The 26,143-nt window shown below is 35.9% G+C and overlaps 1 protein-coding gene and 1 long non-coding RNA gene across 14 annotated transcripts in view; one reads left to right on the top strand and one right to left on the bottom strand.

Annotated features, from left to right (window-relative positions):
• LOC133270559 (uncharacterized) overlaps nt 1-26,143 on the top strand; it is a 985,299-nt gene that overhangs the window by 717,806 nt on the left and 241,350 nt on the right. Inside the window, exon 2 of the long non-coding RNA XR_009743826.1 lies at nt 20,746-20,840. This is a non-coding gene — a long non-coding RNA (uncharacterized LOC133270559). The remainder of the gene's footprint in view (nt 1-20,745; nt 20,841-26,143) is intronic.
• Nucleotides 1-26,143, bottom strand: part of CACNA1D (calcium voltage-gated channel subunit alpha1 D) — a 188,452-nt gene that overhangs the window by 126,760 nt on the left and 35,549 nt on the right. The window lies entirely within an intron of this gene.

The following is a 26,143-nucleotide window of genomic DNA, read 5'->3' as shown; positions in this document are numbered from 1 at the left end:
CTTCATTTTCTCCAAAAAAAATTTACATTTGCTTTCTTATTTTAAGTAAATCAGCTTAGCAGAAACCCTGTTGCTCAGGAAGAAGTCTTTTTTCCCCTCAACCCTAGCCAGATGGTGTACATTAGTCACCATTTATTATCTTCATATTTTTAAAATCTCTGAAAGAAATATGCAAAGCTCTGCTACATGCACCAAAACTCTGCGTTTAACTTAGAATGTCTCACAGGGTAACTGTTTCAAAAATAAAAAGTAATTAATTTGCAAAACCTTAATCTATTGCACTATATAATTAAGTCTTCTCATATTAATTTCTACTCCCTGGGCACCAGAGATCAGATTTTTTTCTTAACTGGGCAAATACATGTAGATTACTCTGAATGCAAAAATTATCAGGGTAGAAACTGCTTAGCAGATAAAGTGACTAAATTTAAGCAAAGGAACCAAACCTTCTGCACATATACAACCTTAGACATACACAAACCCAGATACTTCGACATTCTTGATTTAGGACTAACAATTGCATGCTATTAAATTAGACGTGTGACTGATACCTTGACAACATACAACGCCATTTACCTTTTTAACATACAGCAATTCTTTCAAACTCTGCCACTGGGAAAACACAGCATTTATAAAAACAGAAAAGTAACTGAGTCTTGAATTTCAAAACACAGTAATTTTGGTTTTCAGTCCATACACCTGCATTGCCCTGAAAAATCTGTGAGCTGCACAGTAATACCAAGAAAGGAAAATAAATCTATTTATTCCTACACATGGAACATGTTACAGCAGTTTCCCAATATAGAGAATGAACAAAAAGGAAATCCACATACCTGTCAGAAAACAGTACTAGAGCTTTACTTTTTTGTCTGTTTTTAAAGCTGATGAAATTTTAATTCCTAGATTAGACATGGAAATTATTCTCCCTTTATCGAAAGAATTAGAAATATTTATCACTCAAAAATTTGGCGATAACTTTTGGATTAACTATGTCTTTAGATACATGACAGCAAACAAGGGGGGGGAGAGTTTGCAAAGCAATGTTTTGAGGATTTGTGTTCTGATAATTCAATTAAATTATGTTGTGTCTTCCTGATCAGTCCTGATCCACATGAGGGAACACAAGTACTGCTCTCAACTATGTCAGACATAAGCTTTACTTTTCTTATAAATGCACTTTGCTTTTTGACAGAGGAGTTCTGCAGAAATTTTAGAAAATACAATTACCTTCCCATAATTGTACTTCTTTAATACAGACATGGGCCAATAAACATTGTTTCCACACTTCACATGCACATGATGTTCCAGGTACACAGGACCATTTTATGTATGACCAGCAACGTACCCTCACCTTATATTGCTCCCAGGACACCCTGATTCCCACAACTCTATTTAAAAGGCACCCCCATCAATATATATGTGTGCTAAAGAAAGATGTTTTACAAAGGTGTGGACAAAGATCTGAGTAGTTCTTTCCAAAATTCAGAAATACTGAAGGGATTAGTGGAAAAAGTACTGATATGGCTAAGCTGCTTTCATATATTAACTTTTCATATGTCTTTATGCACTCAGAAGCCTGTTTTGTGAAACTCTGAGAATGCATTTCCTAACCCTTATGATAGTATCCAGCAGTCAGATCCAAGCACGTTCTGGAATTTACAAAAGTAACTACTCCAAAAAGCGTACAAAATTTAGTTTTAGTTGTGAAAGTCTGGAATAACAAAACTGGAATGAATACATTCCCTCACACACAAAACCCAGGCAACTCTGGGCAGGAAGTATCTCCAGCCTTCTGAGGCTCTTTATAGGAGGACCACCACCATACTACCGCCAATCCAGAATCTGGCAGCATTAGAATCTGGAATTCTATGATAGCAAGGTTGATATTTAAAGTCAACACCAAATGCAAACTCCAGAGTTAGGAGCAGAACTAAGTAGGTGCTACACACCATAAACATCCTTAAACCACTTTTATATAAAACTGAAGAGACTTCACATTCCTAGTACCACTGCCAAGCAACCTATCTCACTCACAGGATTTTCCCTGCTCCCAACAGTACAAAAAAATCTTTTCATCCCATTTGAACTGTGAATTCACAATCACTAGGTATAGTCCCAATTAACAACAGTTCCACCCTCTAGATCTCAAGCAGGTATATATTCTTGCATGAAAAGAATCTGCAATAGGACATCTCAAATACTGAGGCACAGCAAATGACCAAAATGGATGTGCAAGCTATATATTGAAGTGCAATTAACACTAAGTGTAATTAAGTTTCTTTAAGTCCCTTTTTTAATCAATGTAGTCTGAAGTAGCATTTGAATAACTTATATCACTAAAACTTTATCTCAACCTTCAAAGACTTTTAGGTAGCAGTAATGCCTATACTTTCATCCGACAGATTCTGGCAGCCAGAGACAGATGAATAAGCAGATCACTTTGATTACTTTTTTTCATTATTTCCTTCGATCACTTCCTCTAAATGCACTGTAGACCTACATTTCTAATGTGACTTCTTCTCACATTTTTAATCATGCAATTTCCACTTTACCTTGTAAATAACACCTTGTAGTTAAACACCTCAGTTCTGTAAATGAACATTTGTGCAAGACAGGAAGATGTTGCATCCAAATTACAAATCTTTATACTAATTACAAGCATCTGTGTGGATCCATGCTGGGCTTGCTCATGTAAAAGGTCTAGTTAATACATATGCTAAAGACACATTTTCTATTCATAAAATTAAACAGAAAAAAGACACATTCTTTGTCTATTTTTTTCCTAGGCTATTTAAGCAGAACTCTCTCTGCTCTCTCACAGGTAATGCAGAGCTTTGCACAGTGAAAGCTGGGTGGAAACAACAGGTATATCCATCTGTAAGTACATTATTAAACACACTGTTCACACTCTCTTACATATGCTTACATAGACACAGGCCATCTTTGTTTCATATTGTTCTGAAGGAACAAGGTAAAGGGCATGATTATGGAAATTTGCTCATAATTGACTAAAGCTGTAACAGACCCCCCCCACATTTACCATCTACTGAAAAATAATCAACAAGGGACAATGAACCAATCACCCAGCAATGACTGTGTATACCTGCAAGGTGTGAAAGGCAAGTTGTGGAAATGCTAATAGGCAGCAACATGTGAGTTTCAATCCTAAATCCATACAACTCCTATTAAAGATCAAGCACAGTATGCCAAAGAATCTGAATTACACAAGAGAAAGTAGGCCAAGCAAGCAATAAAGAATATAACTGGAACAGAATCCAAATTGCATTGGGTACCTTTCTGCCACCCTCTAATTAATGATATTCAGGAAAATAAGGTCAGCAAAATAAGGTAAGAGAATATTTATGCATACTGTCACATTATTTTACTTTACATGGCTGACTAGCATTAGTGTCAAGGGATGAATTAAACCTGCATCTAGTCATAAAACAGCATTAATGTTAAATATATTTTGTTACTTGCTAGCAGGTTTATTTATTTGTAAAAGAGCAGGTTTTGGCAGAAACTCAGGGGTGAGAATGCTACTTGGTGTAAGACACTCCAGTGAACATCGTCAAATGCTCTGGGAGCTTATAAACCAAGAGAATTTGCTAATCCCTATAAATTCACCTCTGACCATGCAGAAAGCCACAAGCAGAAAATAGAGAGAAGTATTGGTAGCAGTAAATCCTCTACTTTTTTTTTTTAAATACATGTTGGGACTTGGAAAACTTTCAAATATTACATGACTAATAATGAGCCCACTTGTTGTGTTCAAGTGTTTCTTAGATACAGACTTACCAGAGCATTCAAGGAGAAACTAAAAAAAAAAGGACAAGGTGGGTAAAAATAAATAAAAATCTCCAAAAGCAAAAATCCATTATTTTTTCTTAAATTATTTATTTCCTTAAATAATTGTTTTCCCTTGAAACTGAAAAATTCCACACTCAAATCTCACCCATTACATCAAACTAATTCATCTCACCATGTCAATATGAAACATACAAGAAAAAACAAACAAACAAACTGCTCTAAAAATACTCCTGGGTGTGAAATTTCCTTTTTTTTTCTGTGAGCAAATACACATCTTGCTAACTGTATTTACAAAATAAATATTGATATGATACATACATTCCTTTTAAACTGTCACAAAAACATAGTCAACCTATTCAGGTGCTACTACAATAGCTTTGATTTAAACCTATCTACTTTTTCCTATGTCCATTTTCTGGATTGCTTCACAGTTTTCCAACCTGTTTGTTTAATCCTTTGACTAACACAATTCTAAAACGTGTGAAAGACTGGCTTTCTTTAGCAGTCAATGGGCTCTTTGTGCTCAGCTTTTACACAGGTGAGCTTGCTAAAGCAAAAGTCTACCCTGACAGTCAAAGTATTTTCTGGGAGAAAGATCATGGAAGCTTTCTGCAGGTCACTCTGCAGGAACCCCAAATTAAAAGGAAGTGAGAAGACCAAAAAGGTAACGTTTTTGTGGGCTCTATAATGTTCCAGTGCCATGTTTCAAGAAAGCCAAGGCCTTTCTGTAAAAAAAAAAAAAAATTGAAAACAATATGGAGAACAGACTGGTTGTGTAGTTGTGTTCTGCACTGATAGTGCTGGCTGGGAAACAAAACATTGACATTGAGTAGGTGGATTTTGTGTAGATTTCTCCATCTGACTGCAAATCCAATTTCCACTTTCATTACAAAAGAACAGAGAATTGTTTCATGACAGTACTTTACTCATCCATTTGTCAGATACATGACTACAGTAGCTCTTTGCCTCTGTCAGTTTGAAAACCTACCCAATGGGACAGCCTGGTTTTCTAAATACCTTTTGCAAGAGAGAAACTATGATAGGAGCTACGTACTACACCCATGGTCTACTATTGCCTCCTGCAAGACAGCAAGATCAAGAAAAGAACATTTTCTTCAAATCCTCTGCTTTTTAGGAACAGCCAAGTTCCATGACAAAGACTGGATCTTCTGTAGGAGGACCAACTACAGAATTAAAGTGTTATTAAAAAAAATAAAAAATTTACAGGAATTTTTAAAAGTACTACCAGTATTTAAGTCCCTCATATCGGGATAACAATATTGAGAAATTTGATCAGAGAAATATCTATTTAGCTCTGAGGTTTGTTTCTTGGTTAATATTTCCTAACATCAGACCATCACTAGAATTTCATACAGAGGGTACCAAATGCAATACATGATGTGGATGTGACTTCTATACTGAGGAGAAGGTATGATTTGGTAAATAATGTTTGAAAGATCTAACGCCTTTCTGGTAAGAACATGCTAGATGCTCTATCCTCTCTTTGGATTTTTTTCTTGTAGAAAGAATCTCTTTACTTAGATACATGTTCATTTACATTTGTTAGTAACATGCAGTACTGAACTATAAAAGATAACAGTCAAGTCCAGGGAGAATGCATTCCTCATGAGTAGCCAACCTGCCAGAGCATTAGAAGTCAGAGCATGAAAATGTCAACAGAAATGATGTTAATGAAATTAATTTTCAACTACAGGAGAGGGCAGGAGAGATTACTCCTTGTAGACACTGTTCAGAACAACAGTGTGAAGAACAGCAAACACGCTTTTATCCAAACTGACAGGAGAATGGCCTGCAATATCCATGAAAATACTGGAGCACAATCCTCGGTTGTCTCTGATTGCTAAACAAGTACTTAGTTCTCTTCTCCCAGGGTGGTTTTTGAACCAAATGGTTGAAGTGTCTATTTAATAAAAGCTTTTCCACTGATAAATGACTTTGTTATGAAATAATATCTTGTATAAATTTCAGATATTCAGAATCTAATTTGGCTGCAGAAATTGGTATTTCTGTACAATTAAATGCACGGAGATTTCCACTTTTTGTGCCCATTAAGTATTTCAAAGCGAAGACCTCTATAATTCTTACAACTCAAAGAGAAGGCTCAATGAACATAAGAACATTTTTGTTACACATCTGAGGGTCAGAGACTGCTCTGGCTGCTCCATAACCAAGTAAATGCAGATCTCGAGAGAAAATACAATGCCATGATAGTGTTCAATGAGAGCCCTTTGCTCCCTGAAGTAAAAGGACGGAAGCTTGGATACACATTGCAAACACAGAGCACAAGAAGAATTAAGAGGTGGAACGGCTCCCTATAAATATAAATAAATCTAAAGGAGCTCTCAGAAAAAGTAAGAAAACAGCACTGTTAAAATGCTGATTTGTCCCCAGCCACAAACAAGATTGGTGAATCCCTGTTTTGACTTCAGCTGTGCTCAGGTACAACACTGCTCCACTAGTTTGAAAATACTTCAATCAATGAAAACATATTTAGCTGGGTTCTAATAATAGCACCATCATGAAGCCTTACTCTTTTCTTCATTCTAAACACATTCTACAACAGTGAAGTGTTCAACAAAAGTAACAATAAGTGTACTAATTTTGAAAGAAATAAACACATGGAATGCTGGAGAGTCATTGCTAAAGGACCAGGAAAATTTGGCATAATAAAAGCAAAACTAAGGTTGAAAAAATATTTTTTTATTCACTTTCAGCAATCAGATGAAACCTTACTGTTAAAAACCTTCAACTTCTAATAGAAAGGAAAACACAAGTCTCTACCTGCCCTGAAGCCAAATCTCTTTCTTCTCTACAGATGAATCAGTTTTCCTTTTATCTTGTGGAATGTTACTAACATTAGTTAGTGCCCCTCCAGTGCCTGCTACAATTACAGTTCCAGATTCTGCAAACAACTATGCATGGAGGATTTTTAATCACATAATATTAAAGGCAGTATGCAGTACTCAAAGATCTCAAACACTTCAAAGTGCATCCTTGTTAATTTCAAAATTACTACATAAAATAGTTTTCTTTCTTTCATTCCTATACCATTTAGCAGCCCAGGATATGAGTTCAGGTTTTTAATTTATTTCATTTTCCACTTCACACAGAACAGGAAGATTATACTGTTATTATTCCCACCAGAACTGCATCTCAGCCTTTTTCAGTTTATTGCCCTATCTAGGTTATCAGTTTTGATTTCTAGAGAAATCACTGTCCACAACAATATGGTCATAAGTGGTCTGTCACTGTTTCAAGTTCACCTACATTGTCACTACAAGAGTGTTTGAGTATACCAGCACCTGTTTTTTCTGCACCTATAGAGCTGTTCTGCAGATAATGCAAAATTTCACAATCCCTGTGCCTTTCTCCCACCTATTCAGTAAGATAGCCCCTAAAGCATATTTTCAAATTGTGTTCTTGGAAGTAATTACAGGAAACAAGAGTTGTTACTTACAAGTAGGATTTTCTCCTAGAGAATTAGAGTTTCTACTACTTCCAAGTAGGCAAGAAAAATACCCATTATTTTGATCATACACAAATCACTGAGACACCAAAGGCCAAAACAAAGTGTTTTTTCTCTTTCAGTTATATGCACAGAGTTTCAAAAATGCATATTTGCTGAAGATGTTCATGGGTAATGCCAGCAGCCTGTAGTTGGCTATATTTTTCTGGTATCCACGTACATGAATACTTGTAAAAATGAAACAGTAATCATTAAATTAGACTTACTTTTGGAGAATTCCTGATCTTGTGAGAATTCTATGCAAACGTGCTAATGACCCTCATGGCACACAAGGACAGTCCACCCAAACTTTCCCATTTTGTTGAGGAAGGAGGAAGAGTTGTTAGGTGGCACATAAAGCAAAAAAGTCCAATTCTATATATTGCAGCTAAAACCAGTCAGGTACTATTTGTTCATGCATTTAGTTCAATGCATTAGTTCATGCATTTAAGTCTTCACATTAACTTAACTTAAATGTCCTCACATGACTTAAATGCATGAACAGCAGAAAAGAAATCACAACAATTGGTGTTGTGAAGCTTCTCTTTGGTTTGATGGCACGAACTGCCACAATTTGTTAAAAATACATAAAGAAAACTATTGAATTAATAGTACACGTCACCTCCAGACACAGGAGAAAATTCATTGTCATCAACCTGAGGTGTTATCCGTTACCCAATCCCTGTTTGTTCATGCATGTAGGATATAACGATTGAGCCACAAAATCTTTTTTATTTGATCTAAGCAGTTATGTCCCAGATATCAAAGGTACTGCTCATAAGAACAGATACTCTGATTAGCCTCTAAGTCTTCCCCGTTGCACAAATGAAAAAAAAAAAATACATTTTCATCACTCCTAGGGAATCTGATTGCCTAAGTGAGGAGATTTCACAGTCAGAATAGCTGAACTGAAAATGCTATTAGACTCCCACTGTTTCAGTGATTTGAAGAAAGCTCTAAACTTTAATGATTCTATTTTCTGTTTAATAAGTATAACAACTAAAATACAAATCTACGTACCTTAATATCCTGGAAGTTGCTGACATACAGAAATGCACTTATACTGCATATTGGTTTTTAAAATAGCTATCGATATATTTACCAATATTTTCACAATCCACTACTACAACATCCAATGGCCAGTGAAAACATTGTAAAAACTGAGGATTGAAAATGAACCCTTAACATGGGATAAAGCCTAAAAGGAATTTATCCTACACAGCCTTATCTAAATCATTCTGGAATAAGCAACCACTATTTTCTGTTCTTTTTTGCTGAGAACTTTTCATTCCAAGTTTTCTAGAGTGATTTCACAAAACCAAGCCCTTGAATTTCAATCACAGAACGGTTTCGGTTTGAAAAGACCTTTGAGGAGAAGGTCTTCACCTTTGCAGAAAAAATGTCCAATACTCTGCAAATTCAGTCCTCAAAGAGAAACGAGATGCTTTAATTAAATCTATTTCTTTTGCTTAGTGCTATTTCTAACTTATGATTTACCAAAGGCATTGTTTTACTCATATTTCAATGGAATACTTAGCACAGCGTGAAATAGATGGCATCTCCTCTGTAGCAAAAGTGAAAGGTTGACTTCTGCCCTGGGCATCTTTTATTCTCTGTGAAAGCTTAGAGGTAGAAACTGAAGCATGATAATTAAACCTTGAAGGAAAAGTTGTGACATTAAAACAACTGCTTCTGTCAAGTGATAAATATCCTGCGTTGTGATATATTTAATTTGTAATAATAAATTGATAGTGTTAATGAACATTAAAGGGAGTTATGTCACACCAAATAGGACATGCTGATAGCTAGTAAACCCCACTTACCATAGTTCCAAGTAAAAGTGGAGGTTATGACTCTCTGACAAAAATACGGGTAATTCATCTAATTATTTTTTTTGTTTAAATTTTAGCATTTACATTTATTATACATGACTATTAAAAAGGTGGTTTTCATATTCTCCAGTGCCCAAGGCATAAACCTGAAAGTGCCAGTGGAAATAACAAATGTTGTAACAGAAGTGTGTAAAACCTGAGGCAATAATATGTCTTAGATTCCTATGGTTTTAGTCAAGTGACACACACATTTGCACTCAAAAGTTTTGCCTTTTCTTCCTTTGGTTGAAGCTACCAAAGCAGTAGTCTCCTAGTGAGGTGTGTCAGAACAAATGTAGCTGAATGCGGTTCACTGTAATTGAAAGTAACTCATGCTGTCACATTTACTGCAACGAGAGGTCACATCTCGAGGGCCATAAATGTTGTTCACATTAATCGTAACTGACACCCTCCTCCTCCTTCAGGGAAATTCAGCCATATTATATGGCTTAGTTCACATCCTTTTACAACATCTGAACTTCTATATGTTTGGGGGATTTAAATTGTTTGGTTTGTGTTTAGTTTTTTTTTGTGGGCTTTTTTTTTTTTGTTAAAGGAAAATATGTAAAAATACCAGAACAAATTCTGCCTTGTACACTGCCACGAAGTAATCTCATAGAAACACAGAATGCACTGTGGTACATAACGATCAACTGGACTTCATGCATTCATTTCTTTTAATAGTACATAAATATATGTTGATTTAGGAATCCTAAGGTCACATAGTAAACAGTGTCTTTCATTTGGGACATTAAAATCTGCAGTGATCATGCCAGGGAATGGACCTCTATTCTTAACATGATCATAGATCTCAAACCTGATATTTAAACTATGATACCATTTCCTTTTTAAATATTAACCAGTCATTTGGGGTTTTTACAGCATAAGACTAAATCTTTATTTTCCCTATTTGACAGAGGCATGCACTTGCAGAAAGCTCTTCAAAGCACCAAAAGAATGTTGTCTCCATGTATAATTAACACAGTCTGCAGAAAATGACAAGCTTTTAATCTACATGCTTAGTTTATCCTGGAAATGGAGTTAAAAAATGAAACATGCAAAGAAGAAAAAGGGGTGTGCAAAAACACACTGGAGAGAGCATGATGTGCTCGTTGACCAGAGAATAATAAACTTAATTTCTTAGTTTTATTTTTGCAGGGTTGACCAAGAATCTGGCTTTTCTCCTTGAAAAGTTAAGTACTTCAGCCGCTATGAACAAGTAGCATCTTTGCTCAGATTCAAAAGCTTAGGTTTTTTTCTAACCAGCATTTTTGGGAATCCAAAATATAAATTTTTATTTACTCACACAAACAAATGATAATATTTATGATACAAAGGATCACTGATCACTCAAAACTGAGTATTAAACCACTGAAGACAACAAAAACAGGAACACAAATCTTCAATTCTACAACAGAATAATTTGAGGGGTTTTTTGAAAGGCAGGTTAGCCTTAAAGTTACAATTATTTAAAATGGAATATAGCTCCACAACAGAATCTGTTGCTTGAGTCTCTTCCAGCATAAGTCAGTAGTAATGCCACTGAAAATTGGATAAACTAGATGAATTTTAGAGGAATCAACACTGAAAGACTCCAGATCCACTATCGCAGAACATAGGCACAAATAGAAGTGATTCTTTTCAAGACCTATTTTTCTGTTGTCTTACATTGTCATTCAGTTTTGGTAAGACATCCAGCAACCGTGTAATTTCCTACAGTAGTATTTGGTGCAGAGCTACACAAAACATTCCTATGATCCCTGCAGCATAAGTGTGCTGAAAGAGCTAGTCCTATTCTTCAACAGGAGACATCCAAAAAATGCATGATTTCACTGAAATAAAAAGGCCATATTACACTTATTCCTCGATACTATGATTACTCTTAATTATTGCTACATTTTTAATCACTTAATACTTTTCAGAAATAAACCTAGCTTTTGGGTTGATACAGGTATGCACTTCACATTTCAGTATTTCCACACTATTACATATTTGTCCTGTGCCAGTGTCCACAATATTCCTGTGGATGATCCCTGTTCTACCAACAAGAATGAAAACATGACTTACAGCTGAGTTCTCCGTCTTAGTCTTATCTGCATTGTAATTCCACCAGTTTCTTTCTCTAAGACACTTTTTCATCAGCACTTCTGCCCAAGTATGTCATTTATTCTTAATTTCACAGGTTATCATTAATCTGTATGTGTCCAATAAATTATCACTCAAGAAAGGAGCTCAAAAAATCATAGTGAAACTTTATTTCAATAAAGTATCATTGCCATTAATCCCTCACTGTTACAAAAGTATATATAATTGAATGCCTAAGGGCCTTTCTAAGTAGGGAAGCATTTATAAAGCAGAAGTCACTATCCTTCTTATTCCACAAAGCATAAGCCAGGAAGGAATGTAACAAAATATGCATTGAATCCTAAGACTACAGCTATTTGAAGCAGGCAAGTTACTTGCTTAGGACTCTCAAAGTACTTCAATAACCCATCAATTGCTAATTTCAAAGCATTTGGTGGGAGGAAGCAGTAGCAATAATTAATTGTTCTGAATAAACCTCAGGTATTTTATGGTTTTGCAGATATTCTAAAGTGTTTCCTTGTACAATAATTTCACAAAAAATATACAGTCTGGCACTGAGATTTGGGGGTAGATCAAGAGACATTTTATTAATGTGTCAGCAAATTCAGATCTGCATCTGTTTCCTATTTTATTGCTTGATTCTTTGCTGCCCTCTTTTCAAGCAGAGCTGACAGCATTTAGCTAATATGTTAAGTTGGGGGGTCCAATCCTGCAAAAATGAACGTCCTGTTCACTCCTACGGGAAGTCTGTTTCTGTATCTCACCCCTCTGGTATTTAGAAAGCTCTTCTAATCTCTAATATAACTTCACTCACAGCTAGTTGATACCCAATTGCTCTTGTGCCAACATTACCCTTTAGCTTAAGCAGCTTTGCTCTCCCTCTCATGTTCCTCCAATGAGATTCTACCTCATTCTTCAGTTTTCCTAGCAGAAAAAGTCATGCTGTTACAGTTCCCTCTTATAAGTTTTCTTTACATAGTCATCCTATTATCCTCCTTCTGCACCTATTTATTTGGATTGATCCAAAAGAGGATGATTAATTTACCCTCTGTCAGAAAGCAATTTCCAAAGTGTGACAAAGTATGCACATAAATCTGTTATGTAATTTAAAAATATGCATTTCTTACGTCTGTTTCAGTGAATCTCTCTAAACTCCCTACCTCCAAATCCTTACTTTAGGGTCAAAATTGTCACTTCAACTCCACTAAAGAATGAACAGTATTTCTTCCAATCACATTTGATCAAATTTTCTTACGTTAGTTTTGAAGCACCCCAGTTTTCCATTTCAGTAGGGCACCTTCACCACTTACCCTTTTACATAAACATACAGAGCTTTGTAATATTTCACATGTGGGGAGTCTTGTCTCTGTGGGGGCCTTAAAACCTAAGTGAACTTCCTTAGCAGGGAAAAGGATTATTTTGGTTTGTTTGCGTAAAGTTGTCTTTTCCCATGTTACATAAGCCTTGACGATGCCTGTGCTGTCATGCACGTATGTCTAGAGTTAAACAATATTCGCTTTTAAGTCCAAAGAAGAAGCACTGAATCCAGAATTTGGAAAGTATCCAGTGATACTTTGCTGTAGTAATGTTTACTTTGGATGAAAGATGTTGGACAAATGCGAGGTCTTTTAACTATTGTTACAAAATATGGTTAGATCAGGTCTTCAGGCTATATACTTGTCGTTTAGATTCTATGGCAGCAACGAGGAGAGCAGAGATAAGGCAATCAGCCCTTGAGATTACCGAAAAATCCCGTACTTCTGTAAAAATAGTTTCTAAGCTAGAGAAAAATACTTCATGTTCACTTTTGTGTCATTACTTTTGATTGTCTATCACAACAGATAATTTACTTCTAAACTTCTGCTAAGCTTTGATCATATTTGTTCAATTAGTTTAACTGAGTCAAAAGTAATTAATGCACATACATACTGCAAACTTCATTGTATTAAGGATGGATGCATGAAGAGGTGGTTATCCTATTAATATATTTTACTTATGATGCTAACAGAAAAGTGACCATAGCATAAATAGGTAGACTAGTGTCAGCTGAATCCAGGTGAGTACTAACAGCTTTAAAGTCGTCACAGCAAGACAACAGCACAGGTTAGGTAACCTGCAGTCTGTAGAGTGAAGTCGCTGATCCTGAAGCTGCACTGATTTTCCTGCCAAAGCTAGCTAGCTTTAAAATCTACCCAATGTATTCTGTAATTAAACATCTGACTGCAGCCTAGACGAGCTAGACATAGCAGTTTGATAGCTCCATAAAACCTGGTATTCACTGGAAAATAAAGTAGTCTGATAAATAAGAGCATTCTGGCTGTCTTGGGTCTCTATTCCAGCATCTGAGAATCATATGCAGAAATGCACACTCTCCAGTTACCACTAGCATACATAGCAGTGATGAAACCAGGCACTGCAAATCAAGACCAGGAACCCAGCCCTACACCACCTTCCTGAAGCTGGCCAGCTAAGAGACTGCAATGTACAAATTCTACATGCATCTTGTTTTCCTTAATATGTCAATGGTGGCTTAGATAAATATATAGATTATAGTCTCTACAGGCTATATATATACACAGAGACTACTCTGTATATTGTAATACAGTCTGCATATATGTAACACACAAACTATTGCCACAGCACAGAATGGGAAGTGCAACACTTCTTGGGTGTTGTAAGTGGTAGTAACTCCCTGTAGTAGCATATTCTGAGAAGTGGGGACAACGTGAGATTTCAAGCCAATCCCCTTAATTTGAGTTTATTTCAGAATGCATCAAAAGCACAGTACAAGGACAGAAAAGTATTCTCCTGCCCTTCAAAAATAAAGTAGGTCAGTATGACCTGGTCTTATTTCCTGACATGTTTATGCTGGCCAAGTATAGCAGACTGCAGGGGAGAAAATAAAAATATATATCCATCAGAAGCCTTTCCATATGTTTGCTATATACATATAAAGCAAAAGGAAGCAAGCCAAGGTGAGAAACTGAAAATGCAAATACAGAGATTTTATTCATTTGCATCTAAATTATCCCTGCCCCATTCCCAACCTAGAGAATTTCTCCTTGCCACACCAATATAATGCAGATGAATGTTTCTTTAAAGAATAAATTTTTCTTCTTAATTTTTGCTTCCTACTATATTACACATCTTTGCCCTTTAAAAGCAAAAAGCAAAAAATAGAAGTCTCTTTTCCCCCTCATGTGAGATGGCAGCTTCCATATGCTGTTAATATTAAAACTATATCACTGACACTCTTTTCAAAGATTTGCATAAACTTTTCCTTTTCAGCAGGAAAATGAGATTAAGGCAAAAAGTCTCAAAATCTTGTGTGCTCATTATAGGATGAAGGCAAATACAGAAAGTTCTCATAAGAAAAAAATAGCAGAAGACTAAAACTTTAAAGCATAGCTGGAGTAGTTTGTAACAGGATATTAATCTTTTCACCTTTCAATCATTTGTTTAAACTCAATTTAGATGCATAGTCGTTCAATCTGGATCCTCTGAACATTCCCTGTAGCATACAGTATCACCAACTAGTATGCTCACAGCAAACCCTACCATGTGTGTGTCCATACAACAAATAGCTGGACAATCTGTTAGGGAAACAGTGAAAAAGCTAACACCCTCTAACTTTACCCTTGACTGAACTGTGAAGTTATGTTCTAGTTAGTAAATATTACTAAAACATTAAGTACCATAATTAGCATTAAATTTAGATACCGTATTTAGCTGTGCAAAGATCCAGTCTGGCACAACTTGAAGTCAAGATTCAGTACAGATAAAAGACTCAATTATAAATGTGATCTCTTATGTAACGAAGGATCATGCATACACTTAAAGGAAATAACTTTGTAATTCATAATATCTAGTTTTCTGTTTTCTGTTCTTCTACCAAACGTGAAAACAGAAGGGTTCAAGTAAAAAGCTGAATCCTTTTGGTATGCTGAGTGAAATCTGCCCTGAGCTACAGATTAAATGGCAGGAGCCTTGTAATCTTTATATTGCACAAACTTGAAAATATATCAATTGAATAAAGTTTAAGTCAAGTGCTCCAGAATCCATCCTAATGTCTGCCTTGAATCATTTGCCCAGCAGAACAAGTTCCAAGTAGATAACAGTAACTGCAGTACTTGAGGCTCACAATGAAACATCTGACAACTTTCACGAACACTGTCTGGATAGTATCTTTTTGTAGATAAAGTAGTTCAGTTTGCTTTGAGCAATAAATTCACTTTCCATAAAGAATGCAGATGGTTAGATACCAACATGATGAATGCTGTATCAGGCTTACATGAAAGATGTAAGGAAGTAGTTATTCATCAGTTATGGAAGAAATCCAATTATTTTAGCAGTTCAAGTTAATTTGCAAGAGAGTATTTCATATGGCATCACTCACATACATATTAAACATTTTGTTGCGCTGGAATGTTTTTATGCTACCTTACCTCAGTTTACCGAAAAAAAGTTTATTAAAAGCCATGCCAACATTTAAAAATTAACTGCACAACATACACTGAGACTCCATCTTTAACTTTCTGTGGAATGGATGTCATTACGTTTATCCTAAACTCACACAATACAAAAGCAAAAAAAATCTGTTAAACTGGTATCCTTTTCTCTCAGTGTTTTCAGAGCTACCTTGCAGTAAAGCATTACAAGGGCCTAAATACTGTATGCTTTACAGATAACTTGCATAGCTGTTACCATATTTTGTAACACTCCACAACTGCACATATTATTTGTACTTCTTCCAGTGACAGAAACAACCATCATAATGCACTTCCAATTAGCCCGCCAACACCAAAACCAGTTGCAAATGGAAACTCATTAGCCTACGAAGACACATTAGGAGAAAGCAGGATTCAGATTAGACACAAAGGAGAAACCAGGATTCAGAAATATACTTTATAATATTATGTCTCAGAAAAAAAAATAATTATAGTGTTGGGAAATATTTTTGCACTCATTTCACATTTATTCATTCAAACTTCAGAAATCCACAGCTGAATGGTTTGAACTCACAAGTGCCTGTGGCTTGCTAAAATGTGTTCTTCCCTTTAAATTCTGATCTGAGAATTCAAAATGGAGACAAGTTTGAAGGTAGAGGTGGTAAACTCAGAGTATATCCATGTGAGTTCACTCAGTAGTAAAAGTTTTGATTCATATCAGACATGGCCCATGATTATATATCTCTTCAATTATTCATGGCATGTAACATGGAGCTTGTTCAAGTTTGACAGCTATAGTAGGTCAGATGATTCCTAAACCAGAAAAAGACCTAGTAGGCCAAAGAGACAACACCTGCACTACATCAAGTGTCAAAGAAAAGTTTACTGGAAAAAAGCAGCAAACTTGAAACAGCTACAGGAATTTACATGAGTTGAGAATGCTATACGATGTGCATACGGCATTTCTGGTTTAGCAGTTTCAGCCACCAAGCAACACTGGACTTTAAGAGTAGGTTTTCCACAGTTCCTCATTTTACATTAGTTCTACATACAATTAAATACCTATGGGTTTATGTCCAGTCTACTACACAGTAAGAAGTGCAGACAAGGACACTGACAAGCTTTTTTCCCAGTAGTACTGGATTAAACTGATCATTTTTCCCCTCTTTCCATCTTGTCACTCTTTCTCACAAAGGCAACAGCATTTGAATGACACGAGAACAACTACTGGGCATATTTTGAACCAGTTAACTAAAAATTTTATTTAAAATTGTGGGGAAGGGCCATTTTAATAGAAATTCATTTACTGATCTGTCTCACACCACAGCTACGTACAGTTACACCAGCACTATCGAAGCCACAGAAACATGCTCTGTGGATGTTTACTGTTCTAGAGGATGAAGGCCATGCTCAAACAAGCAGTGAAAATGAAAAGCATTCATCAAGCTAAAATCTGAGATATTCTATCTTCAGGGGAAAGGAAGGCAAGGAAAAAAAAAACTAACAAAAACATAGAAAGACCAAATAAAAATGAAAATGACACAGGAAACCACAACTGAAGATATCATCTAGCAGGAGAATTGCTGAAGTATCAAGAGCTGGATCCTTTAAGTAGCTTCAGCATGAGAAGAAATGGAAGCAGAACTAGCTTGATACCAAATTTCACTTTCAAAGAATCTGAACATCAGACCACAGAAGTTATTGAGGGCAATACAGCTACAAAACCAAGCAAAAGTCATCGTTATCTGATCTCCCGTATGACAAAAACCTAGATTGGTTTTGCCTTGGGCCTGCCTGAAACAATGACTGCCACAGCAACCCAGGGAAAGGATTTTTAATCACTTTACTGAAAGACCAAGAGAGTGATTCAGCTTAATGAATAAAAGCTTCTCCCTTCCTTCAGGCCAAAAAGCAGTGCCCTTCAATCAACCTAGAGGAAATAATCTATGAATAAAGAAATGTCCTTTAGAAAGTTTAGTCCATTTTGCCCTCAAAACATACTTCTGACGTTCTCTGCTCTTTCTTGGCCGAGACCTATGTAAACTTGTCAGAAGAAAACCACAACACAAACTGTTTGAAGTGTTAGGAATGAATACTCAAGCCTTGTGTCATTCAATAAGCAGCTGGGTTAAGAGCTCTGACACAACCCTAAACAAACCTTGTTTACAATTTCCAAACCAAAATTTCCTTTGGCTCTCTTTGAGCTGCATGCCAATCAGCAAAGAGCATCCTATCCGATTTTTAGAATGGTCAGATGCACGTGGGGCATCTTCTGTAACCACTATTGAACTGTCACAGAGTTATTTACACTCTTTGTTCAAAATTGTCACCTCACATCTCAGAGTTTGCATAGCTTCAGCTTCCAGCATTAAGGAATTTAGGATCACTATATCTGAGAGGTTTAGGGTCTGGATGGAAAAAAAAAAGTAATAACAGTCCAAGTGTTTCATGGCCTATCCAGAAATCTTGCAGTCCTATTACGTACACATTGACATATCTTGATAACATGTCCTTAGCTACTCTAAATCAGATTAATTTTCTAATCTGCAAATTAATAATACACAATAACCTATCTAAAAAGAAACCCAAAGAAAAACCATGGAACATATTATAAGATTAGCAAAGAGTTGCACGCAAAAATGAGTGGTGATACAATCAAGGTTAAAGAGAGATATAAACATCTCTAGCTAGACTAGCAAGGAAAAAAAAAGCTGATTAGCAAAACAACATTTAATGAACACCACAGTTAACAGTAGTCACAACCAAGTCAGCCAACACAAAACAAGTCTGGAAAAACTGAGCACATCTCCCATAATTTCACAGACAGTAAATGCACCAGGCAAAGTCATGAGATGTACAATGGGAACAAATTGGATTAGCACCAATTGCACAGCAATGAAACGCAGGAGGACTTTGGGGAATTAAAAAAAAACAGGCATATTGCTTTCATAGATTATAATTTCCTTTGGGACTGCAGAGATTAACCCTGCTTGTTTCAGTAACTGAAGGGGAAGTGAATTATCAATAGTGTTAAATAAAAGAATCTATTTTTGATAGAAGAAAGCAAGGAGTATTTTTTAGGAAGTTAACTGTATGCTTAAGAGAACATGATAGGAAAGATTTTACAGTCCCGTTGGAGAGCAAATATTAGATCAAGTAAGATTTTGACCAAATAATTTTTTTTTTCTTCAAATAGTCTTTGCTTTTCTCCAGAACTCCTTCAGGTTCTTTTTGCTCCTACAGGTGTATCTGTACCTTATAAAGGTAACTTTGTTCAATCTTCTAATATGACAATGTAGAGCTAAGCTAAAGTTACACTTCATCCAAATAGTTATTTGCTTCATATTCACTACATTTAATAAAATTGCACAAATAACAACAAAAAAGAAGCCAACCCAGTGGCATACATTCATGATCTCATTCCAAACAAATTTTACTCTTGTTATTTTGCTGTAACAAGTTTCTTCAAATGCGTAACAAAGTAATAATGTTTCTAGTGCACTGAGAAATAACTTCCAGCTTGGTTACACGTTACCAAAATGTTTTTAAACATAGCAAAAATGTATTTCAAAAATATAGAATCATAGACTCAGGGACACCTCACACTAAACCATGCCACCCAAGGCATCGCCCAACCTGGCCTTGAACACCACCAGGGATGGAGCACTCACAACCTCCCTGGGCAACCCATTCCAGTGCCTCACAACCGTAACAGTAAAGAATTTCTTCCTTATATCCAATCTAAACTTCCCCTGTTTAAGTTTTAACCCATTACCCCTTGTCCTACCCCTATATCTATATTTATGCCAAGGAGACTGGCAAAGGGGAGTTTAAGTCTTAACTGTTTATACTTGATGCATCAATATTTATGCTAAAACAGCCTGAAGTATAGCTTATTATATTCAATAGCTCATCTAACTCACCAGGGTTGCCTTGGTCAGCAGATGAAATTTTATTCATCTTTACCATAGGTTAATGAAGTTGTTCTATGTAATTATTTTTATTTTTAATGCAGATATTTTCAGTAAAACAGGTGACGACCTATCAAGGCCCGAAAACCACAAAGCTCAAAATTTATCAGAATGAATTTCATTCATATCTTCACATCATTCAAATAGTCAGTTTCTAATGTTGTTTCTTCTTACTGTCTGAATGGCCAAGTACAAATAATCAGACAAATCTGCTCACATGCAGTCAGAACACCTTTGTCATAGCTTGGTGCCACGAAAAAAAAAAAAGTTTCTCCGGAGGTGTGGCCCAACAGCGAAGTCTGTAGAAAAAAAATGGAAATTACCTGTCCCCAGAAATTATCTGTTCATTTTTAAGATCGCTGCTTTAAAACCAGCAGACTAACAAAGCCCTCTGGGAAAAGCACGGTACATGTAAATGACCTTCTGCTCCCAGAGGCCTCTATCCTCATGCATAGAGAGTCTTAATTCCCTCCTTACAGGCATGGAATAACTCTCCAACTAGAATTCCAGGAGGACTTTAGAAGGTCATCAGCCTTAAACTATTTCTTGTTGACTACAGACACGTTGCTCAAAGAAAAGTAACACATTCTCCACTGTGATCACAGTCCCTTCTAAGGAAATGATTGAGAACATGATGGAATCCTAAAATATTTAACAAGGATGTATTTTAGAAGCTGCTGCTGACAACTTTACTATTTCTGTGAGTATGTTTTACAGCATGACTTTCTTCCAGTTTTGAAATATTACTGCCTTATTTGGGAATACTGAGATCAAAATCTTACACAGGAGAAAAGCTCATAAATTGTACAGAATGGAATGTAGGTAAATGCTGAATATTCTTTCCTTACCTACTATGATATAGCCTTTAATTTACAGCATGATGACAGACTAAATTGAAAGCTTCAGTTTCTGAAGAACATCATCAGAAGTTCAAGTTTTGTTTTCAAACTTAAACAGGGGAGATATAGGCTGGATATAAGGAAGTAATTCTTCACCATGAGTGGTGAGGTACTGGAACAGACTGCCCAAGGAAGTTCTGAATGCTCCATCCCTGGCAGTATTCAAGGCCAGGCTGGACAGGACCTTGAGCAACTTCGGTTAGTGGAAGGTGTCCCTGCCCATGGCAGGGGTTGGAATGAGATGATCTTTAGGGTCTTTTCCTTAAGGACCCAAATCATTCTATGAGTCTAAGTTAGCACAACACCAAACCACGTAAAAGCCCCCAAAAGCCTGTGCTTTCAGGGTAATAGCAGTACAGAGGAATATATGCCTACCAACCCAGTGAACGCAAACCAATATACCTGTTAAGCCAGTATTCATTAAGTGGTATCAGTATTCACAAAAACACCACAAATTTCGCATGTTCAAAGTACTTCCACCTCTGTATTACTATATTTTTCACCCTCTAATTTGGTCTTATCTAGGAAGTTGAGCAACAAGTCATCTCATGTTTCTGCACGAATATATAAAGTATCCCTCAATACTATCGACATGCTCAAGGACACACTGGCAGTGGCCATATTAAGTACAGAAATTAGTATGTATCTGAAGCCAGACAGTGATTTGAAATCCCTTTGAATTTTATTTCTTATGTCAAACTCTTACATTCTTGTTCACGTTCAGTAATCAGGTGATCTAGGAAATCCTAATTTCATAGAAGCCACTCATGAGGAAGAAAGCCTACTAATCTACACCTTAGAACACCTCCAGAGCAGGGACTTTCGTCTGTTAACATACTGGGTCCATTTCCTTTCAGTACTATGTAAGAATATAAATATTTACTAAAAATAGTTCAGCATGAGGATGAGTCACAACATCATGTCCTTGGAGACTAATTCAAGTAGAGTCATTCTGATCAAGTGTTACAATAACCATCTAATAATCAAGACAAACAGAATTACACTTTGAGTAAGTACTATTTAATGCAAAAAACAGCTGAATCATACCCTAAGTTTTAAAAGCTCCTACTGTGTGCATAAGTAATTTCACTACTTACAATGGGTAAGTAGTGATACTCACACATGATAACAAGGATTAAAATACTGGTTCTCACTTTTGGAAGTAAGTTAGAATGTGTGTGGGACATGAACTTATTGAAATTTTGCTGAAGAACCCACTCACCAGTCATTTGCTATATATTATGAAACAACTGGCTGAAGTAGGCACTGCTCCATTTGGTAAACAGACCAAGCAAAGGCAAGTTTGGGGGCCAAATTTGTTTGACTTTGGCTTACACAAGTCCATAAGATAATGAACGTGGTATTTTCTACAGTTAGTGAATAAACATGAGCAGCAGAATTATTCCAAATCATAAATCTCTCCAGTTAGTATCAGATGCCCCATAAAGACTGGTTAGAACCTGCCTATTAGAGTGACTGAAACTGGACACCTCCCTTAAAAAGAAAAACAAACAAACAAACAAAAACCCCTATCAGATTAACCTACACCATAAAACCAAACAATAATTTCTGGGAACCATGAGGGCAGACACATAGGCAGCTCTGCCCCGTACTCCTGCACAAGCCTGGAAGGCAAACATTGTTTTGGGTTTTTTTAACTCACTGCAACAAATCTCATCTTTAATGAATAACATTTCTAAGTGAATTTTCAGAAGAAATGTGCAATCTGGAGTACCTCAATTTGAGACTTAAAATCAGCCACTACCTTCAAAAAATATTTGTTCTTTGCAAGAACACTGCTCACAGTATTTATTGAAGAAATTACTCATAACTTAAGAAATGGATTCCTACAGACAAATGCCATTCAAAAATTCTCCACTAAGACCTCCTTTTGAGTCCACACAACCCAGTCACCACTGAGTGTCCGACAGAATCGCCTGCTTTCAAGAATCTCCTCTCCTCAACTGCCATGCTGAAACTCTCCCCCAGATTTTCAAAAGGCAAATCAAATTTTGTTTTCCTCAATATACAAAATCAAGGTTTTGGTTGGGCGGTTTTGTTCTGGTTGGTTGGGGAATTTTTTTGCTTTCTTGGGGGGATTTTTTTTAAATCCATTTCCTCACATGAATCAACATTTCCTTATTTGGAAGGCAAGAGATGTACATGGAATATTTACATGGGGCTCTAAAGATACGTCCTTGGACATTTTTTGATATTCAGAAGGCTTCAAACAAAACAAAAGATGAGCAAAAGAAAAATGCCTGTAGAACCGAAACAGATAAGATTGTCAAAAATTTTGAATGTAATAAATCATTAGTTTTGAAGTGATAAACAAGGAAACAAGTTTTTAAAATTGTTCACCACAGCATCCCTACTACAAGTCTGTTTTAAATCTATGAAAATAAAAAGTTGAGATTCCATTATTCATTTGTGAACTCTATGACAAATAATTTTTATTCCTCAGATCATAATTTTTGTTATGCACATCGGAAAAGTTTTCAGCAACCCCAATTTAAGTGAAGATTCAGAATAAACAGGACAATAGAAGATTGTACAATTGGGTAGTAATCGACTAAGGTTGTGGGCTCTGTGCTCATTAGCTTCATAGAAACTACGATTTATCACAATAAAGATCTACACCACTATAACAGTATTTAGAATAAAACTAGCTGAACTTCATTCTCATGACGATGTCTACTCATACACTGTACTTTTTACTCAAGTATTGGAATAGGCATTCAAATGTTAAAGTAAATTCCTACAGAAGCTACTTTATAAAATAAAAGCAGGTCTAGTAACTGAGTATTTGTTATTTTATACAGACACAATTTACCATACAGGTCAAAAAATAAGTCATGATAAAACTTGTGGCAATGCTCCTACCAACTCAACCTGACAGATATCGCAGATAAGACAGATAATATTTACACGTCTCCTCCAGCAAAAATAGTCACACTCTTGCTTTAGCTGGTTTTATGCAAGGAAAAAAACCCAGAGATACAGTACTAAAAATTGCCAAACCAAGTGCAGAATTTTGTTGGTTTAACTATTGCAAAGATATTTGTACTGCTGCCTACAAAGAAGCATTGAGCAGTTAAGTGAAGTTAAATCAACATGCTTGAGCACTGAAATTATTGGGGGAAAAAAAAAAGAATCATTTTTCACTTGGAAAAAAATCTCAACACAAGGTTTGAGAGAGTATTAGATAATGGCTGCCTTTTGCTGACCATTTCTCCTCTGAACTTAATACAGTAACAGTAAATAAACCCAGGCATCCCTAATTGTAACTTCACAAAATATTTTGTATCAATAAAGGCTGAATAAATTTGATATTACATATGGATCATATTATTACTAAACAGTAAGGACTCTATTAAAATATGTCTATCTCACAGTTAAACACCACCCATATATGTACCCTTTCCACAGGACTCTTCACTTTGAAAAGTTTAATGGTCTGCCCCGATGTCCCTTTCATCTGACTACAATCCCACCATTTTATACAAGAGTAAAGGGAGTTTTGAAAAACTAAAAGATAGTAAGCAGATCAATTCAAAGATTTCTCCTCATTTGGGCTGGACCAAAAAATGAACCATGAGATTTTACATGATAAAAGTAATTCTGCTGCCAGAAAACAAATCATGTTACCTATTTTTGACATAGATGACTTAGAGCTCTTAAGCATATTACTAAATGTAATGCCACTTCAAGAGCAAAGAGTCCTCTGTAACAAAGCAACACTTAGAAACTGCATCTACAGCTACTCCCATTACATAATTAATATAGGTGTACTTCCTAGATTAATACATACACACAAGGGAAGTTTTCTTTATATGGAGCTCTGATTACAAGACTGCAGAAAAGCTAACGAGTTCCCAGGGCATGTGACTTTGGCATTCATTATCTTTTACTCCTCCACAAGGAAAAAGTCTACAAGAACAACTACTGAAGGAGAAATACAAAGTAACTCAGACCATTTAAACTATCTTTAATTTACCATATTAGTAGATATTTATGCTTAAAATTGCTTAAAGATACTTTAAAAAAAAAACACAAAAAAGCAAACAAAAAAAAAACAAACAAAAAGCCTAGATCACATATCTGCAATTTCTTAGCTATTCATCTTAAAACATATAGTAACAGGCAACTGAAGGTGTTCCAAAATGTGGCTTTTCCAGTGCATATAGAAACTGGGAAAAGATTCTGTCCCATAACAAGAAACATGTATATGTTATGAATAATCTTTCTTCTAGGTTAGCAACCTATCATCCTCTTTCTCTTGGATTAACTATTATTCATAGTTGGCACTTTGCATATCAGATGTTTAGGTAATGCCTTAAACCTTGTAAGGTCCTATACAGAGTTATTGTTCCTGTTTAAGACATAAAAGTGTTTTCTCCGCTCACAATGCATTTGGAACTGAATTCAGAAATTTTTAATTTCAGACATGAATACAACCAGAATCATGCTTTACATTCTTCCAGTGCATCTAAAAATGCCCAGTCCAAAATATCACATAATGAAGTTACTGCAGAAGCAATAACAATTTCAAACATTTATGACCTGCACAACTAGTACCTTTCCCAGAAAGGTCTCAGGTGGTCACCTGTGCTACTACACATTTTGATTGACAAAGTTTTTCCTGCAAAATCGTGTCTTTGTCAGTCAGCCAGATGAGTTTGACTTTCTGTGCAAAATATACTTTCCATTTACACTAGTCTGTGATCAAACCAGGATTATGTAATAGAGCTCCTGGTAACTGGCTTGCAAAACTATCCACAAAAAAATAGCAATAAAAATAGTACATTCCACTGAGAGCCATCTAAAGTGCTGCAACAGCTGCTGTCTTTGAACTGCTCAAATTTCTATCAGAAATGCTTATGTGCTGTGTAGAAATGCAACCATTTCCTTACTACTATTTTTTTTTGTTTAATAACTAGAAGAAGTTAAAAGAAAAAAGAAGCCATAGCTCTTCATACATCGGACCTCTGTATCGGAATTTTAAAAGCAGCATCAGGTGAGCAGACAGGCCTAGACAAGATCAGAAAATAGAAAGAGATCAATTTGCTTTATAAGCTGCAGTGGTGAGTTATTTGGTTTTTTTTTTTAATTCATAGCTCTAGGAAAGAACATTTGGAAAAATATAAAGTTGTAATACATTCATGTACAAGGTTAGTGTCTTAAAGAAGGGAACTTCTGTTTTGGGGAGTTCTGTGATCTTCCACAACATGCAATTCACCTCCTTAGAAAGTTACACTGATTTAAAGGTTAAAAAAGAAAATTCAACACTCAGGAAAAAAAGTGTTTCACCACTGCATGTCCATGCCAGCCTGGTATGAAGTGCTTTCCACACTGATCAATCTTCCTTTTAAGAATGTGCTTTTTGTAATGACACAGAACTTTATAGGTAGACTCTGCACCTAATACTCAAAGCCACTTATTCCCATCTCCTGAGAAGATGGGCATGTGAGAATACGTACCATGACCACATTATCATTACTATTTTTGTACACAGTCAGCAGAACCTGTATGC

Source organism: Pezoporus flaviventris, unplaced genomic scaffold, assembly GCF_033815535.1.
Source record: "Pezoporus flaviventris isolate CSIRO_AGI_PZ_B2104156 unplaced genomic scaffold, CSIRO_AGI_Pfla_v1 ptg000021l, whole genome shotgun sequence".
NCBI classification, from domain to species: domain Eukaryota; kingdom Metazoa; phylum Chordata; class Aves; order Psittaciformes; family Psittacidae; genus Pezoporus; species Pezoporus flaviventris.
Note: the sequence above shows the minus strand (reverse complement) of the source record. Positions and strands in the feature narration are given on the sequence as shown.